A 20,050-nucleotide genomic window follows, 5' to 3' on the forward strand; every position below is an offset into this window, starting at 1 on the left:
AGGTACTATAGGAATCACCCTGTATATATTCTTTCTAGTTCGTCCCAGTCCCATTCCGCATCCATCCCTACATCTCCGCTGCCTCTCGCTCTCACCTCCCCGTTTTTCCTTAATTCCATTATGTATGCGTTTGTCCCATTATTTCACTGCATTTGGTATCCTAAGTATTTAAAATCACCTCCCCCCCCCCCCCCACTTCCATTCCACCGCCCTTTTCCCTACTCCCCCTTCACAAATCTCAACATCTTCGATTTTTCGACATTTAACTCCATTCTTCCCATCACTTCTTTTATATGTTCTATCTTTGTTGTCATTATTACTGTGCCCTCCGCGTATGCAAGGGACCATAATTATCTTCCTTCTTCCCAACGCACCTCCTCCACTTGGCTCCTGTCTTAATATTTTCTCATTGGAAAAGTTATACATTCCCCCCTTACCATTTACAACAAATTGTTGAAAGGAGACTTTAGGGTTGAACGTTTTGAAAGAGAAAGGGGGGCCTGGGGGGGGGGGGATTATTTTGATAGCAAAAGCGGTACCGGGGGGGGGTTGCGAAAGTCCAATGTTAGTTGTAGGGACATGAACATTGTTTTATTAAGTATTTATTTATGTATTCACGTGGAAGTATATTATCAGTGTGCTGTTGCCCTGTATAATTCAACTACCCAGTTACTGCGTGGAGAGAGTACCTCTATGAGCCTTCTGTTCCCACAACTCCGCCGCGTATAGTATGGCTGCTCGCACAACCTGTAAATAGAGGTTACTTACCTCCTTTAGATGTTCCAAGGAGTCCAGCCTGTAGATTATTATTCTAACCACCCCTGTCGTACTGGAAAATTATTTCCAATGTAATACAGTTGTATTGTGAATGTGGGTACGTCTTTGATAGTATAAAATTAATGGGACAAGTACAGCACCGGGGGATCTGGGGGGTCCAGCCAAAGGAAGATTTGGTTCGATTTGTTTAATGAAATGCACTTAATGCAATTCGCCGTCCCCATTATTTATTAAATGAAAAATTTCAGTTTCGATGGCACTTAATTCCACCTCCTCGCGCCCTAATACGCGACTCCAAATTTGAACAAGCGCGGGATTGTGAGGTACGACTCGAGAGCTAACGTAACTGGTGCATGTTAAACGAATCAGAGTGGTACTTAATAAAATTTCATTAATAAAGCGCCATTTTAGGACGATAATTGATCAAGAAAGATAGGTAGGGAGTAATCCGGGGGTTCAGGACCAATTTTGAACCCGAGCTTTTCTGACCTGACCTCTACGACTGCCAAAAAAAACGGAATCTCTTCAAAAACTCTACTTTGGACTACGCACTTGACGTATCGGTGGCCCAAAACCGAACGCCTTTCAAAATCTCTCCCGGATTGATCCCTACCTATCTTTCTTGATTAATTATCGTCCTAAAATGGCGCTTTATTAATGGGGTATGAAGAATTAAGTACTACTCTGATTCGTTTATCATCCACCAATTACGTTAGCTCTAAGTCATAACAATGTTCATGTCCCTACAACTAACATAGGACTTTCGCAAACCCCCCGCTAACACTTTCGCTCTCAAAATGTTCAACCCTTTCAAAAATTTGTTGTAAGTGGTAAGGGTTCTAAACATTTGTTGGGGGGAATGTATAACCGGGAAGGTTCTCTTTTTAAGTATCGTAAGTGCTCTTAAAGATATTTTAAAGGCTTGAGATGCGTCCAACTGGGAGTTCAAATTCAAATTAGTGCGTATCGAGTTTGCAAATTGTCTTTTATGAATTTCAAAAATCCCAAAATCCATTTACCTTGGGCCAATTGATCAAAAAATCGCAAACGATGTGGTACACTGTAGTAGGAGACGGCTGGAATAAGTGTTTGGTTCAAATTTTGTTGGCTAATACATCTTAAATTAATTTCCTTCGAAAATCATTCTCTCAACTGAAGTTCGATAGGAGATATTTAATAAGCTTGCATTTTTTTCTACGCCCTTTTTAACCGTGAATTTTTCCGCATGATACTAACTCGCGAAAATTTTGGTTCAGGACTAATTTTCTCGTAACTTGAACCCGAATTTTTCTACGACGGCCAAAAAACGGAATCAAAACTCTGCTTTGGTCTACGCACTTGAGGTATCGGTGGCCCAAAACCGAACGCCTTTCAAAATCTCCCCCGGATTGCTCCCTACCCATCTTTCTTGATTAATTATCGTCCTACAATAGCGCTGTATTATTGAAATTTTAGTACTACTCTGATTCGTTTGACATCCACCAATTACGTTAGTTCTAAGTAATAATCCCTAGCTAGTTCCAATTTGGAATCGCGTATTAGGGCGTGAGGAGGTGGAAGTAAGTGCGTTTGAGTTTTGCCACAACACGTAAAAAAGACCTTTGAATTATGGATGTAGCGATCCTCTGAATTCAGAAGGGCGCGTTCTGCCTAATCTGTAACAGATCACAACACAAACAAATAAAAGGGGTAGTGAATAGCGCGGTACATAAAATATTGCGTAAGGAGTGCTGATGTCTGACACGGAAGCAATCGGGAATAAAAACTGTAAAGAATATTCAATAAGAATCAATAATGCAACCTTTCGATCGACCACGGATTATCGTTACAATCTTCGGGGTCTAAAAAGCATAAACGTGACGTTCAATTCAAGAATACGAAGCACAAATAACTAAAGTTCTATTCCACAGTGAAGCAATCTAATAAATTCTAAGACATAAACAATCTAATTCGGAGCAAAATAAATAAAGTAATTGAAAATGGCTTTGGACAAAGTCTTGGTAACTTTAAAAACTAATGCACAAAGTAACGGTAGCTAATATCTCAAATACATTAAAAAAAATCAAGAAAGTAATCAATTTGAAATGGGGATGGAATTAAGTGCAGAAAGATACAAAGCGTGAACTCTAGCAACAAGACAAAGAAGTAAGTAAAAGCAACCTTAATTAAACTACTTTTTTGTGGCTTATACCACCGTGGGGTGGCAAAAGGGAGTAACGCAGAAGTAAACTACTCTCCATTGTGTGATGGGATGGAATGGAACTACAAAAATAACAATTTTATTTCGGAAATTCGACATATTCTCCTTCTGAATCTCCACGACGAAATATATTTGCATCAGTAATGGTCGCTCATAGAAAATACGTCCAGGAAACTTGCCTTGCCCCAAGCAAAATTCGTGTACGAAGAAGGAAGGAAGGCGAATATTCGGTGGACAAAGTTTCTGGTGGAAGAGGATTTTGAGAGTTGCTGCTAAGGGTGAACTTTTCGGGGGTCCCATGAGACGTTATTTTCAAAGAGACTCGCACTTGGAATATGCATGCCCACTATTCTAAAAAGCTTCAAATTATTCTTACGGGTGCACTGTTCTTCCTCATTAAGGATTCTTGACGTATTCCGCAAATTTATGTTATAAGATTTCCGAAATGGTCCCTATAATTATGTCAATCAATGCCGTGGCACGGAATAGATCGATCTCGCCTCTTTTTGCAAAAATCACCATTCTAAGAAGACGTATGCCGCTCTTTAGATCGTTGAACTGATTATAAATGAAACTGGAAGTCAACGAAACAATACCTTCATAAATTCTTACAGGAAATTCCTCCTCAACTTTTTTTTTGCCGCACTACTCGCGTATTAAATCGAAAAGGGTTACTAACCGACCTTTCCTTGTATTCGATTTTTTGTTACGTTTTCTAAGAAGATGATGCACATGCACCGAAAGCGCGCCTCCGGTCGTAAATCTCCTTTCGGCGAATGAAGACAAAAAAAAACTAATCACGCACGTCGATAACCGCGAACACGTTATCAATGGGATAATTTATACGAGGGTCGCGAGCTAATTTGTTTAAAATTAAACGTTGTGCAAGAGTACAACGATCTTTATAATACATTCCTCGATGACTAACACAAGGACCTTTCGCGGCAAGGTTCTTCAATTGTACCTATGTAGTAAAGTAACGGTAATTTACATTGTCGACATCGATCAATCTGGGAAGAGGAACCATTTTCAATGTCACACTTTTTGGATTATAAGCGGAAATCCGCGTGGTTTCGCAGGGGGGGCGAAAGCGGATTTTCCTTGATCGAAAACGTGCGAAAGTGCACGTGTTTTTCTTACGCAATAAGCTACAATGTTGAAAGTCAGGGGAACCAAGACATTTTCGTGTTTTATCTTTAAGAGGTTTTCAAGCAGTCTTTAAAAGTCATCAAGGTTCTTATCCCATGAAGGATCTTGAATGTGGAAGGCCTCTTAGGCGTTGTAAAAGCCCTAAAGTCGCGGAATGTTTTCCAAACCAATGAGTTTCAAGACTTTTCAAGATACTTCATGACCCTCTTACAAACTGCAAAAGGCTCTCAAATCGTTCGAATGCTTCTCAACGCTATTAAAGACCAATGACTTCCAAAACGGGATGTTTTGCCTTGGCATGTTCCGCCCTTGAAAAGACTCCCTCCAAGAAAAATTGAAAACTGGATCGCTTTTGGGGTGATGCTCTTTAAACGGCAGTCAAATTCTCGAAGAAATAACTCGAGTTATTGGGTATTATAGTGCATAAAAAATAAAAGTCAAACTCCAAACTACCCTACACACACGGTAAGTGTTAAATCTCACAATTTTATGCACGAGTTTAAATTAGGCCCTACTACAATTCATTGTTCCTCGATTCACAAGAATTTGTATGACCGATTTATACTCTCTCTTAAAACCGCGTAATCGAAATCAAACGGAGAGCCGGCATACTACTCCCTCGCTCTCTTTTCTGTCACCCGATTTCCATATGCGGTCACCCAGTAAAACGTCGCAACTGAACAAACGCAATTTCCACGACGGCGTTCCCTGTAATCCTGCACTTTCGTCGGTTGCTCTAGACGGAACCAACGCAAAAGCTGGCGGTTATCGCGGTCAGCTCACGCGTTCGAAATACGCTCGTTTTATCGCTAAACCTAAGTCGCGCTCACCTCTCGTATGAAGCGGCACATCTGTCAATTTTCCTATACTTCGGATCAATTAAAATAAAATTCAAAAAATACGCAAAGCTAAACAATACAAAGAAACCAAAAATTCTAAATCTAGTTAAGTTAAAAAGGCACTAGTAGTAGTTCATTATTTTTTTAATACGATGGAGGGTAGAGGTTGTAGCCGCAACTGAACTGAAAGTGTTACCGGGGGGTTCGAGGGGTATGGAATACCCACCAGCACGCGAAGATCTGATGTTAGTTGTAGAGAAATGAACATTGGCTTTCTTATTCCTGGGGGGCCCATACTCCCCCCCCCCACAATTATACATTCTTCCCCAAAATGTTTAGTACCCTGCTACTTACCAAATTTTTGAAAAAAAACTTTATGATTGAACGTTTTGAGAGCGAAAGTGTTACAGGGGGGTTTGGGGGGGGATTGTTAGTAGTAGTAAAATGTACGTTGATTTTCTTATTCCTGTGGGGTAGGAAGACCCCCCAGAAACCGCGGTTATTAGACTTCTCAATAAAAAGTTATAGACTAGAAACCACTTTCGAAAAAAAAATTCAAAGGGCTGTAACTTTTGAACTAGTAGCCCAATCTTGGAACTGTTTGAAATTATGGATTCTACAGGCCACATTCTATAAGAACATTTTTTTCCCGGGTCGATCAGAGACAATTTTTTTTTCGAGGCTCAAAAAAAGGCAGTGTATAACCTTCCTTTTTTACCAAAAACCGACTACACCAAAATTTCTCGGGAAAACACTTTTTCTTATTAATTTTGGTGCGTAGAATCCAAAACAATTCGTACTTTTTCGATTAGACTTCTCAATCAAAAGTTATAGACCAATTTCGAAAAAAAATTCAAAGGGCTGTAACTTTTGAACTAGTAGCCCAATCTTGGAACTGTTTGAAATTATGGATTCTACAGGCCACATTCTATAAGAAAATTTTTTTTCCGGGTCGATCTGAGACAATTTTTTTTCGGGGCTCAAAAAAAGGCAGTGTATAACCTTCCTTTTTTACCAAAAATCGACTGCACCAAAATTTCTCGGGAAAACACTTTTTCTTATTAATTTTGGTGCGTAGAATCCAAAACAATTCGTACTTTTTCGATCAGACTTCTCAATCAAAAGTTATAGACTAGAAACCAATTTCGAAAAAAATTCAAAGGGCTGTAACTTTTGAACTAGTAGCCCAATCTTGGAACTGTTTGAAATTATGGATTCTACAGGCCACATTCTATAAGAAAATTTTTTTCCGGGTCGATCTGAGACAATTTTTTTTCGGGCCTCAAAAAAAGGCAGTGTATAACCTTCCTTTTTTACCAAAAATCGACTGCACCAAAATTTCTCGGGAAAACACTTTTTCTTATTAATTTTGGTGCGTAGAATCCAAAACAATTCGTACTTTTTCGATTAGACTTCTCAATCAAAAGTTATAGACTAGAAACCAATTTCGAAAAGAAAATTCAAAGGGCTGTAACTTTTGAACTAGTAGCCCAATCTTGGAACTGTTTGAAATTATGGATTCTACAGGCCACATTCTATAAGAAAATTTTTTTTCGGGTCGATCTGAGACAATTTTTTTTCGGGGCTCAAAAAAAGGCAGTGTATAACCTTCCCTTTTTTACCAAAAATCGACTACACCAAAATTTCTCGGGAAAACACTTTTTCTTATTAATTTTGGTGCGTAGAATCCAAAACAATTCGTACTTTTTCGATCAGACTTCTCAATCAAAAGTTATAGACTAGAAACCAATTTCGAAAAAAAATTCAAAGGGCTGTAACTTTTGAACTAGTAGCCCAATCTTGGAACTGTTTGAAATTATGGATTCTACAGGCCACATTCTATCAGAAAATTTTTTTTCCGGATCGATCAGAGACAATTTTTTTTCGGGGCTCAAAAAAAGGCAGTGTATAACCTTCCTTTTTTACCAAAAATCGACTGCACCAAAATTTCTCGGGAAAACACTTTCTTATTAATTTTGGTGCGTAGAATCCAAAACAATTCGTACTTTTTCGATTAGACTTCTCAATCAAAAGTTATAGACTAGAAACAAATTTCGAAAGAAAATTCAAAGGGCTGTAACTTTTGAACTAGTAGCCCAATCTTGGAACTGTTTGAAATTATGGATTCTACAGGCCACATTCTATAAAAAAAATTTTCCGGGTCGATCTGAGACAATTTTTTTTTCGCAGCTCAAAAAAAGGCAGTGTATAAACCTTCCTTTTTTTACCAAAAATGGACTGCATCAAAATTTCTCGGGAAAACACTTTTTCTTATTAATTTTGGTGCGTAGAATCCAAAACAATTCGTACTTTTTCGATTAGACCTCTCAATAAAAAGTTATGGACTAGAAATCAATTTCGAAAAAAAATTCAAAGGGCTGTAACTTTTGAACTAGTAGCCCAATCTTGGAACTGTTTGAAATTATGGATTCTACAGGCCACATTCTATAAGAAAATTTTTTTCCGGGTCGATCTGAGACAATTTTTTTTTCGGGGCTCAAAAAAAGGCAGTGTATAACCTTCCTTTTTTACCAAAAATCGACTACACCAAAATTTCTCGGGAAAACACTTTTTCTTATTAATTTTGGTGCGTAGAATCCAAAACAATTCGTACTTTTTCGATCAGACTTCTCAATCAAAAGTTATAGACTAGAAACCAATTTCGAAAAAAATTCAAAGGGCTGTAACTTTTGAACTAGTAGCCCAATCTTGGAACTGTTTGAAATTATGGATTCTACAGGCCACATTCTATAAGAAAATTTTTTTTCCGGGTCGATCTGAGACAATTTTTTTTCGGGGCTCAAAAAAAGGTAGTGTATATATAACCTTCCTTTTTTACCAAAAATCGACTGCACCAAAATTTCTCGGGAAAACACTTTTTCTTATTAATTTTGGTGCGTAGAATCCAAAACAATTCGTACTTTTTCGATTAGACCTCTCAATCAAAAGTTATGGACTAGAAATCAATTTCGAAAGAAAATTCAAAGGGCTGTAACTTTTGAACTAGTAGCCCAATCTTGGAACTGTTTGAAATTATGGATTCTACAGGCCACATTCTATAAGAAATTTTTTTTCCGGGTCGATCTGAGACAATTTTTTTTCGAACCTCAAAAAAAGGCAGTGTATTATCTTCCTTTTTTACCAAAAATCGACTGCACCAAAATTTCTCGGGAAAACACTTTCTTATTAATTTTGTTAGGTAGAATCAATGTCCATTTCTCTACAACTATCATGAGATTCTCTAGTGCTGGGGAGTATTTCCTCAGACCCCCCGGTAATGTTTTCTCCCTCAAAAACTTAAGGCCATAAAGATTCTTTTTTAAAATTCCAACGGTTTTTGAAGAATACACAATCGGGGGGTCTGGTGGGTATGGAATACCCCCCCAGGTAAGAAAGACAAGGAAAATCAAAGAAATACTGGCCGATGGAGAACGAGGAGAAAAATGGATGAAGAAGAGAATAATGCAATTGGGACATAACTTCCCTTTTTTTTCTTGGAAATGTTGCGATATTTGATGCATACGAGTATTACTTTATGTTTAAGGGCAGGTGGGGGTGGCTTACCCTCGGGCTTACCTATCCTTTCTCATGTCTCGTTATATTGAAGGGTAACATTCAGTCTTGATGGTTCTTTTACTTTCGTTATTCGGTTATACAGACAGACTCTCTTGAACGTGGCGTTTGCATGCAATTTTAACGCAGAATATTGACAATCATGGTCCATTTATGCAAATACGCGAATCGCATTTGTTTGCGGAAGCAGCACTAATTCGTGGGCGAATTACAAATAATCGTGGTTAATTGTAGAGTGCACAATTGAAATGGGAAATTCCTTCGAGACGAACCAACGGCCAGCGTGTAATTGCAGTTGTATTTCGCTTTAAAAAAAACCTACCCTTAATTCGCTTTGATTTAATTTGCATTGTGCTAGAAATCACGGTCAGCCGAAAGTAGGTAATTGGAATGGGTATACGTCACGAACGGTGGCGGTCTTTTAGTCCTAGCAACAAAATTGATATGATAATAGACTGGTTTTACCCCGAAAACTGAGCGTCCTGGACATCGGGCCGGTTTGGAAAAGCCAGTTTTAAACCCTTTCGTCCCGTAACTGACCATCAAACTTGATTGTGTTCCCACGGAAGCGCGCCGCACGGACGCTCGCTATCTTACATCGAATGACACCCTTTTCTCTTGGACTCTCAACCCTTGTCTCGCTTGACCATTGACCTCGCATTTAAATTTCGCTTCTAATTACGCCATACCTTTATTATACGTAAGTAAAAAACGAAGACCGAGCGCGTTCCGCCTTATTAGAATGCGAATTCGCTTAACTCGAAAATAGAACGGGAGCCGCCCCCCTAGAATTGTATTAGAGGAGAATATAGTGAATATATCAAAGAGACGTGCCTAGCTTGGCAAAGTAAGTATAAACGACATTAAGAAGTTGCCAATTAGTTGACGCTGTTGCCGCCAGGAACGCTGGGGAGCTTCATTTGCATATCTAATATCGCACAGTAATATAATATAAATGAAACAACGCTCCTTATTCGGCAAAACTATTTTATGTTATAAGTAGCTCCTCCAGCTACTCTACCCACGAAATTTAAATTGCGCGACGAACGGCGTACCAATTTTGCACAAAGGGGGGCCTTCGACACGATTCGCATCCTTAAAAGTTTCAGCCTCCTTACCTACTCCATTATTGGGGGTCGCACTTTTTCAAGTTAGCTTGGGATTCGGAGTCACAATTACCTAATTATGAATTTATCAAAATGTGTGATTATAATCATCAGACCTTTCGGACGCCAAAGGGTAGAATCTACTCTCGAAGGGTCTACGGATAAAACGACAAATTCTATCATTGCACTCATAATAATAGGCTCGGATGACGTTTAGAAAACATTGCGAAGACAGATTTTGCCGAATAAGAGGCTAAAGTGGCAAATCCACTGTCGAAAGACATGAGTAAAATTATAACTTTAGCAAGGGTATATTCGCCCCTCAAGCCTCTGAAACTGCAAAATTTGTTTTTTGATTTTTAGGCTGACATACGAGAATCTCTCTTACCTAGGGGGTATGGAATACCCCTCAGCACACGAGAATCTCATGATAGTGGTAGGGAAATGAATACTCAATCTCTCTTTCCTGGGAGTATTCCGCACCCCCTAGGCCCACCGGTTACGTAGTATTTAAAAATTAGTACCCTTGGCATTTTTCAAAAGAATCCTGAAGACCTTAAGGCTTTGAGGGAGAAAACATTACCGGGGAGTCTAAGGGGTATGGAATACCCCTCAGCACACGAGAATCTCATGATAGTGGTAGGGAAATGAACACTTAATCTCTCTTTTCTGGGAGTATTCCACACCCCCCAGGCCCGCCGGTTACGTAGTATTCAAAAATTGTTACCCTTGGCATTTTTCAAAAGAATCCTTAAGGCCTAAAGGCTTTGAGGAAGAAAACATTACCGGGGAGTCTAAGGGGTATGGAGTACCCCTCAGCACACGAGAATCTCATGATAGTTATAGGGAAATGAACACTTAATCTCTCTTTCCTGGGAGTATTCCACACCCCCCAGGCCCACCGGTTACGTAGTATTCAAAAATTGTTACCCTTTTTCAAAAGAATCCTTAAGGCCTAAGGCTTTGAGGAAGAAAACATTACCGGGGAGTCTAAGGGGTATGGAGTACCCCTCAGCACACGAGAATCTCATGATAGTTATAGGGAAATGAACACTTAATCTCTCTTTCCTGGGAGTATTCCAGATCCCCCAGGCCCCCCGGTTACGTAGTATTTACAAATTATTACCCCTGGCATTTTTCAAAAGAATCCTTAAGACCTTAAGGCTTTGAGGAAGAAAACATTACCGGGGAGTCTAAGGGGTATGGAATACCCCTCAGCACACGAGAATCTCATGATAGTTATAGGGAAATGAACACTTAATCTCTCTTTTCTGGGAGTATTCCACACCCCCCAGGCCCGCCGGTTACGTAGTATTCAAAAATTGTTACCCTTGGCATTTTTCAAAAGAATCCTTAAGGCCTAAAGGCTTTGAGGAAGAAAACATTACCGGGGAGTCTAAGGGGTATGGAGTACCCCTCAGCACACGAGAATCTCATGATAGTTATAGGGAAATGAACACTTAATCTCTCTTTTCTGGGAGTATTCCACACCCCCCAGGCCCGCCGGTTACGTAGTATTCAAAAATTGTTACCCTTGGCATTTTTCAAAAGAATCCTTACGGCCTAAAGGCTTTGAGGAAGAAAACATTACCGGGGAGTCTAAGGGGTATGGAATACCCCTCAGCACACGAGAATCTCATGATAGTTATAGGGAAATGAACACTTAATCTCTCTTTCCTGGAAATATTCCACACCCCCTAGGCCCACCGGTTACGTAGTATTCAAAAATTATTACCCTTGGCATTTTTCAAAAGAATCCTTAAGGCCTAAAGGCTTTGAGGAAGAAAACATTACCGGGGAGTCTAAGGGGTATGGAGTACCCCTCAGCACACGAGAATCTCATGATAGTGGTAGGGAAATGAACACTTAATCTCTCTTTCCTGGAAATATTCCACACCCCCTAGGCCCACCGGTTACGTAGTATTCAAAAATTATTACCCTTGGCATTTTTCAAAAGAATCCTTAAGGCCTTAAGGTTTTGAGAGAGAAAACACACGGGGTGGTCTGGGGGGTCTTGAATGGATACGAGAATCTCATTACTTTGTTTTATCTCTTCATTCCCCTTTAGTTTTCTGTTCCCATATTAATTTTGTCTTTGTTTCCACCTTACATTCTTTAATTTCTTCCACTGTTTTTTTCCTTTACTAGTATGTAAAAAAAGCGACCTCCATCTTCCACCCATATATGTGTATTGTCTCTGTCTGCCTTCATAGCTCCGTTTAGTATTCTCCATCCTCTCTTTTCTGTGAGTTCCACTAACAATTTGCCCTCTTTGTTGCATTCTTTACCTCTTGCGTTCCTCTTCCCATTTCTACCCATGTTCCTTTACTACTTGGCATTAAAATCTCCCCTAAATATTAGCGCTCCTTTTCTCTCACTCCCTTCATCTCTACTTCTTTTCGTCTTTCCTGTACGCCTTCCCCCTCTTTTATTTCCCTTATCCCTTTTATTATGCATGTTAATATACCATTCCCTTTCTGTGTCCCTCTTCGTAAATTGGTTCTTCCTTGTGACGTTTCTATTAGGTTTTCCCGAATTTTCTGTTTCGACCTATATCATGAGATATCAGGAGAGCATAACCCGTTAACGCTATATCACTGTATTATTTGAATTTGTTTTTTCACTTCACCCTCGCACAATAATTTAAAGGAATCTGTAACAGGATATTAGGAGTTGTTAGATACTAAGAGAGGTATATAGCTCTTGTTTGTTTTTGGTTTTCATTAATGGATTCAAATTCTAGGAAGCCTCTAGCGACTTTCGCCGGAAGAAATCCGAACTATTAGGAAACCGTAAGGTAGCGAGTAGGAACAACTGAAACGAACAATCAGGAAACCATAAGGGGCGAATAGGCACAATCACTGTCTGAAATCAGAAGAGGTATTTTAGCCCCTGTCACTTTTTGCTAAGGATTTCAATATCGCTGGGGATTAAGGTTCTAAGAGGAATTTCCTGACATTTGTCACAAAAGCAAGAGAACTATCAGGAAACCATAAGAAGCGAGTAGGAAAAATTACTGTTAGAGATCAGAAGAGGTATTTTGCCCTTGATACTTCTTGCTAAGGTTTTCAATTTTACTGTTCTAGGTGGTCTTTTGTGACTTTCGTCAAAACAGAAAACCATAAGAAGTCTATTGAGACTTTACAAAAACCGAACTATCAGGAAATCAAATGGAACGAGTAGGAATAATCACTGTTTCAGATCAGAAGAGGTATTTTTGTCCCTGTTACTATTTGCTAATGTTTTGTAATATCACTATGGATTAAGGCGGTCTTTCGTGGCTTTTATTACAAAAACCGAACTATCAGGAAACTAGAAGGGGTGAGTAGGAACAATTGCTATTTGAGATCAGGAAAGGTATTTTAGCCGCCGTTACTTCTTGCTAAGGTTTCCAATATCACTGGGGATTAAGGTTCTCGGAGGTCTTTTATAACTTTCGGCACAAAAACCGGACTATCAGGAAACCATAAGGAGCAAGTAGGAACAATTACTGTCTGAGATCAGGAGATCGGAGCGAGTAGGAGCAATTACTCAAAAGAGGTAAATTATCCCCTGTTACCTCTTACTAATGTGTAAGTGTTGTCTACAGGACTAAATGGCTTTAGGAGTATTTCGGACTAACATCGAACATACTATCAGGGGAGCATACGGAGCTAGTGGGTACAATTACTGTTGGATAACTTAAATTCCAGTTACTTCTTACTAAGGTTTTCGACATAGTTGGGAGATTAAGCTTCCAGGAGTCCTCTTGTGTATTTCTAACTTGGACGAAGCTATCAGGAGGGCACACGAGGCAATGCAGTGTTTGTCTCCTGTTACTTCCTGCTAATTTTTTCGGAAAGTATAAAGTCCTAATGGGTATTTCGTGATTTGACGAAGATCAAACAATCAAGAAAGCAGAGGAAGCGAGTAGCAACAATTACTGCCTGATGTTAGAAGAGGTATTTGCACTCAAAGTATCATATTCCCTTTTCCTTGAGATGTTAAAATTAAATTCACATGATGAGGCGTGAATGCCCATAAATGTATTGTCAAAATAACGTCTCCACGCTCTTATTATTTCCTGCTAATATATTTTGATACCACTGCGAGTATAAAAATCTAGGAGGTATTCCTGGACCTCTGCGACCAAACTCAGATTATCAGGAGTGCATAAGGAACGGTTACTGTTTGAGATCAGAAGAGGTATTTTAGCCCCTATTACTTCTTGCGAAGATTTTTTAATTTAAATGGCGATTGAGGTTCTAGGAGGTCTTTTATGACTTTCGCCACAAAAAGCAAACTATCAGGAAACCATAAGAAGCGAGTAGGCACAATGACTGTTTGATAGCAGAAGAGGTACCTTGTTACCTTTTGCTAAGGTTTTTAATATTACTGGAATTAAAGCTCTAGGTCTTTCGCCGCTTCCGTGACAAAAAACGAACTACCAGGAAGCTATAACAGTCGAGTACGAACGATTACTGTTGGAGACCAGAACAGGTATTTTGGGCTCTGTTACTTCTTGCTAAGGTTTTTAATACAACTGCGGATTAAGGTTTTAGGTGACTTTTCACACAAAAACCGAACTATCAGGGAAACATAAGGGGCGAATAGGAACAGCGACTGCTTAAATCCAGAGGAAGTGTTTCAGCCCCTGTCACTTCTTGATAAGGTTTTCAATATCACCGGTCATTACGGTCTTAAAAGGTTTTTCGTGATTTTCCTACGAACTATCAGGACACCATAAGGAATGAGGAGGAGCAACTATTGTTTGATATCAGAAGAGGTATTTTGGGTCCATCCTAAGCAGTAAACACTCCTAATATCCTAATACCAGATTTTACTACAGAATTGTCCTAGGGTCTCATAAACGCAAAACCCGTTTTTATAACCTTTTTGATACCGCAATAAATCCCTGAATAAAAACAGATACTCAGGGTTTATGTTGTCCTGATACAAAATTCCCATCTCTTGTGTTACGTTCTGATAGAATTTAAAATGATTAGCCTTTTTGAACCCCCGCCACTTTAACATAACTTTCCAGAAATGGTAATCGAATTTTTCGTTGCCGAAAGGTATTGCTAGGGGGTATTCTATACCCCCCCAAACCCCCCGGTGCTACGTTCTCGGCGGTACGGAGAAGAGGACCGCATAATCCTTCTTCAACAACTGTTATGCGAGCCCTGAATCGTAAACGGGTTAGGAATAAAGAAAGTTCTACCGGGGGGTCGGGGAGTATGGAATACCCCCCCAGCACAGCGACAGTTCCATTGCAATTTCCAGAAGATTACCATAAAGGCACTTAGAGTTACAGTTTTTAATTTGTATTAGGAGAAGATAATAAGCAAAAAGGTGGGCCCTTCCTTCATTTCTGTGATTCTGGATTAATTTCCATCTCTTTTCCACATTCTGGAGTCAATCAAAAGATCTTTATTAGGAAAACATAAGATATGAGACACTTTGGTTAGGAGACGATAATAATTTCCGCCACCTTCCCCATTTTTCTTCTGCCTCCCTTATGAAACATAACAGGGTGAAAATTTTAATGGCATCAACTTCCCACTTATGTTCTCCTGATAAATTATTTAGGTTCTATGTGTTATTATATGATTTCAAGAAGCAGGGGGTCTTCTCCATCTTCCTGAGTTCTGATTTTTCTTTGAATTATTGTTGTATTAGGATCACAGGAATACGAAAATGTTTTATAAATTGACCTCCTGAATCCTGATTCGGTAAGAAAATGGAAATAGTGTCAGGAGGGTGAAAGTACAGGAAACTGAATTTGAATTGAACTAAACTCTCTCGTTCATTTTTCTAATATCATCCCTTTCTGCAAAGGAGACCAGGGGGATGTAAGATAAGAATTAATGTTTATTAATGGCACAATCCCTAATTAGGGAGAACGCAATTAAGTTTTCAATTGTTTGCAACATTGCATGGCCTACTTATCGCCGTGTGAATACGGGTAACGCATTCTTCGATACAAACCCCTTTCAAAAATGTACAATAACGCTTCCCTTTTGGAAGAATAGAGTCCGGCTTCGTGAAAAAAAAATATACAGAGTGGTCAGTTTGAAACCTGTTCCCGAAACTGGTGCGTATGCGAATTGTATTAGACGTAAGAAAGGGTCAGTTTAAAACCCCTCGGGCGAACAACACCCTTATGGTCAACGATTCTACCGACATCAAGTCGCGTTCGAAAACAATTGCAATGACCATCCGGCACAACAAGCTAACTTGATTTTCTAGTTCTGGCTCATGTAAATTTTCGGTTAGCCTCTATATTTGAATATCGTTTTTGAATATTTTATTCAGTCCGATTCGAAAATCTGTGGCGGCGACATCGCGAGCACGTAACCCACGTAAGTAACTTCTAATTGTTAAGGGAGCGCGCGCGGGGGATGATTCTACAAATCCGAGAGCTCGCGTAGTATAATAATTTAATAAATTACGAAATAATAAATCAATAACCGCAATTTTCCAATTTTCCCCGTGTTGTTATTAATAATTCTAATAGAATTTCCGTTAATTATCTCTTGCTCTTCGGGTGTAATCGTATTAGTTGTTAATTTTAATGTGATTTTATGTAAGGGTGAACCAAGAATCGAACGACGAGCGGCTTCTTCGGGGGGGAAAGGGTTGCGCGCCTCTCGCGCGGGGAAAAACTCGCGAAAAGAAACGAGGGGGTTGGAAATGAGAACCACCGTAATATTCCTGGAGATTATCTAGCATGGCGTAACAAACTTTTGCTAGAATAAACAGCAATTTCCTTACGAAATTACCAGACTTATTTGCAGAAAGCTAAATTTTCGTTGGATACATAAAATTACTATGTATTTTGCTTAAAGTTTCTGTTTGTATAATACGAAGTATTCCGTAGGAATTTGCGCGAAAAATTATTCTTCGTGGAGACGGCGCTCGCAGCCTCTCCTCCCTTACTTCAATCGCTCGCACTCCTTCTAGTTGAGACGACGTATATTGAAATTAAAATTTAAGACTTTATAAATGGGGAAACATTAAGCAAAATGTGAAGAGAAGGCTCTCTCTCCTAGAAAATGGACGCTTAATTTGGTGGTCCTTAAGGGTGAGAATTGCAGCGAGCGAAAGAGCCAATGGAAATCTCAGGATTTTAATTGCATCTTAGGTTGCTTTTGTTTCTACCCTTAAATTATCACACTACATTCCATATAAGTTTGCACCACCTGCGAATTTTGCTCGAACGATTCGTTTTACTATCGGCAGTAGAACAATAAACGCGACGTTTGTTTTATTTCCCGTCCGCCAAGGAAATGCTTTATCATCTGGGTCGTTAACTATTCCGTCCTAGACGAGGATTTTTGAGTTTTCCACCATCGATTCCGCGTTCTCTCCGAAAAACCCAGCAAATTCAAACTGAATCGGGTGTGTTAAAAAAACAAACAAATTATGTGACTATCTTATTGAATTAAAACTAGAGCAATCGCCAGTGTTTATTGTTTTATCGTTTGGTAAAATTATTTTGCTTGATCGTTGCAAGAATGTAGTTAGGGTTGTTCCAAAAGGCAGAGCGGAACGAAATTTGATTCGGCTCAAGAAAGCACCAATATGTTGATAGTTAATTTTAAAGTTTTTTTAATTCTTGAAATCTATAAGAGGCCAATCCTCTATCACTAAAAAGTTTCAATTAAAAAAAAATAAATTGAGGGCATTCGATTTCTTTATTTAAAAAAAAAGGTTAAACAGAATTGAAGAAACAATAAATTGAAGAAACTTACTCTTTTAATTAAACTAATTGTATAATCAGGTTAATTAATTAATTGAGAAATTTGATTAAAGATCTATCTCTGGATCTCTTTTGCAGAATATTTAATTTTTGGGAGATGGATGTGCCTGCAGCAATTAAAAAATAAATTTAGTGGTGAAGTAATCAGAATTAAGATAAAAAATCGCCTCTTAATTTGAAGGTTTTTAATTGAACGCTGTGAGAAGCAGAAAATTATTTACTTCACGTAAAATTGAGAAATTTAAATTAAAAAAAAAGAAAATACCTACAAATGAGTAAGTTTAAATAGAGAAGCATAAAATGGCCACACCGGATTTCCATATTGATGATTAATTAAAAAAATGATTACACGAGGATTACGAAATAATAAATTGCGCCTTCCTACCTTTTGAATTAAAGAAATTGAATAAGGTTAATTATTTAATTAAGAAATTTGATCAAAAATTGAGTTCCGGATGCCATCTTTTTCGAGAAGCTTTAAGCTTTGGAAGCCCGAAGGTCCGTATTAAGTAGAAAATAGCAATTTTGCAGGAACACGCTTAAAATTAAATTAAGTAGTGAAATAATAGGATCAATTAATTCAGCATTAAGACCAAAAATCGAATTCTGCACGTCAATCTGGAGGTTTTTAATTTGGTAAATTTTAATTAGTTAATTGTAAATTAAAAAAATAAATTGAAGACTCAATTAATTAAAAAAAGATTAAACGTAGTTTAAGGAATAATAAACTTGTAACAAATATAGCAAATGATCTCCTGGGTCACTGAAAATTTTGGCGATAAACATAATACTGAAAAGAGAACTGGAAAATTCAAAACCATTCGCGAGGATCATGTACACAGGCGAACGGACGGACAGAAAGTACAAAATCACGAACCCCGTTTAAGAGCTCGTTAGTAAATAAATGAATCTTGCAGCTTTTTTAATTAAAGTAATTTAATACTCAGAATTATTAGTTATTTAATTAATCAGTTTCATAAAGTTACTACGACAAAGCTATACCGAAACTAAAGCGTTATCTCCGATGGTTGGAACGGGACAAGGAGGCGACGTAGCCGAACCTATACCTCCTATATCACTAAAGGAGTACAATAGGGGACATAGCTTCGGCTTCGGCGGCTGTGCCGCCTCGCCTCGCTCTGTTATTGCAATGATGCGTTATCTCAGATGGGTCGTAATAGGGCGAGGTGAGGCGGCCCAGCCGCCGATACCGAAGCTATGGTCGGTATTACATTTTGTTTAATACAATAGGGGTTATAGTTTCGGATTCGGTCTTTCCGCCGCCTCACCTCGCTTTTTTACTGCGGCAAAGCTATACCGAAACTAAAGCGTAATCTCCGATGGGTTGCAACGGGGCGACGCAGCCGAACTTATACCTCCTATATCATTAAAGGAGTACAAGAGGGGACATAGCTTCGGCTTCGGCGGCTGCGCCGCCTCGCCTCGCTCTGTTATTGCAATGATGCGTTATCTCAGATGGGTCGTAATAGGGCGAGGTGAGGCGGCGCAGCCGCCGATACCGAAGCTATGGTCGGTATTACATTTTGTTTAATACAATAGGGGTTATAGTTTCGGATTCGGTCTTTCCGCCGCCTCGCCTCGCTTTTTTACTGCGGCAAAGCTATACCGAAACTAAAGCCTTATCTCCGATGGGTTGCAACGGGGCCAGGAGGCGACGTAGCCGAACCTATACCTCCTATACCATTAAAGGAGTACAATAGGGGACATAGCTTCGGCTTCGGCGGCTGTGCCGCCTCGCCTCGCTCTGCTACTACAATGATGCGTTATCTCAGATGGGTCGTAATAGGGCGAGGTGAGGCGGCCCAGCCGCCGATACCGAAGCTATGGTCGGTATTACATTTTGTTTAATACAATAGTGGTTATAGTTTCGGATTCGGTCTTTCCGCCGCCTCACCTCGCTTTTTTACTGCGGCAAAGCTATACCGAAACTAAAGCGTAATCTCCGATGGGTTGCAACGGGGCGACGCAGCCGAACTTATACCTCCTATATCATTAAAGGAGTACAAGAGGGGACATAGCTTCGGCTTCGGCGGCTGCGCCGCCTCGCCTCGCTCTGTTATTGCAATGATGCGTTATCTCAGATGGGTCGTAGTGGGCGAGGTGAGGCGGCGCAGCCGCCGATACCGAAGCTATGGTCGGTATTACATTTTGTTTAATACAATAGGGGTTATAGTTTCGGATTCGGTCTTTCCGCCGCCTCGCCTCGCTTTTTTACTGCGGCAAAGCTATACCGAAACTAAAGCCTTATCTCCGATGGGTTGCAACGGGGCCAGGAGGCGACGTAGCCGAACCTATACCTCCTATACCATTAAAGGAGTACAATAGGGGACATAGCTTCGGCTTCGGCGGCTGTGCCGCCTCGCCTCGCTCTGCTACTACAATGATGCGTTATCTCAGATGGGTCGTAATAGGGCGAGGTGAGGCGGCCCAGCCGCCGATACCGAAGCTATGGTCGGTATTACATTTTGTTTAATACAATAGTGGTTATAGTTTCGGATTCGGTCTTTCCGCCGCCTCACCTCGCTTTTTTACTGCGGCAAAGCTATACCGAAACTAAAGCGTAATCTCCGATGGGTTGCAACGGGGCGACGCAGCCGAACTTATACCTCCTATATCATTAAAGGAGTACAAGAGGGGACATAGC

General features: G+C 39.7%; 1 long non-coding RNA gene across 1 annotated transcript in view; it reads left to right on the top strand.

The window, feature by feature from the left end:
* The first annotated feature begins 15,942 nt into the window (after positions 1–15,942).
* The window catches only part of LOC116163496, a 42,294-nt gene continuing 38,186 nt past the window's right edge, over positions 15,943–20,050 (top strand). Inside the window, exon 1 of the long non-coding RNA XR_004143749.1 lies at positions 15,943–15,985. This is a non-coding gene — a long non-coding RNA (uncharacterized LOC116163496). The remainder of the gene's footprint in view (positions 15,986–20,050) is intronic.

This window comes from Photinus pyralis, unplaced genomic scaffold, assembly GCF_008802855.1.
Source record: "Photinus pyralis isolate 1611_PpyrPB1 unplaced genomic scaffold, Ppyr1.3 Ppyr1.4_LG2, whole genome shotgun sequence".
In the NCBI taxonomy this organism is placed as follows: domain Eukaryota; kingdom Metazoa; phylum Arthropoda; class Insecta; order Coleoptera; family Lampyridae; genus Photinus; species Photinus pyralis.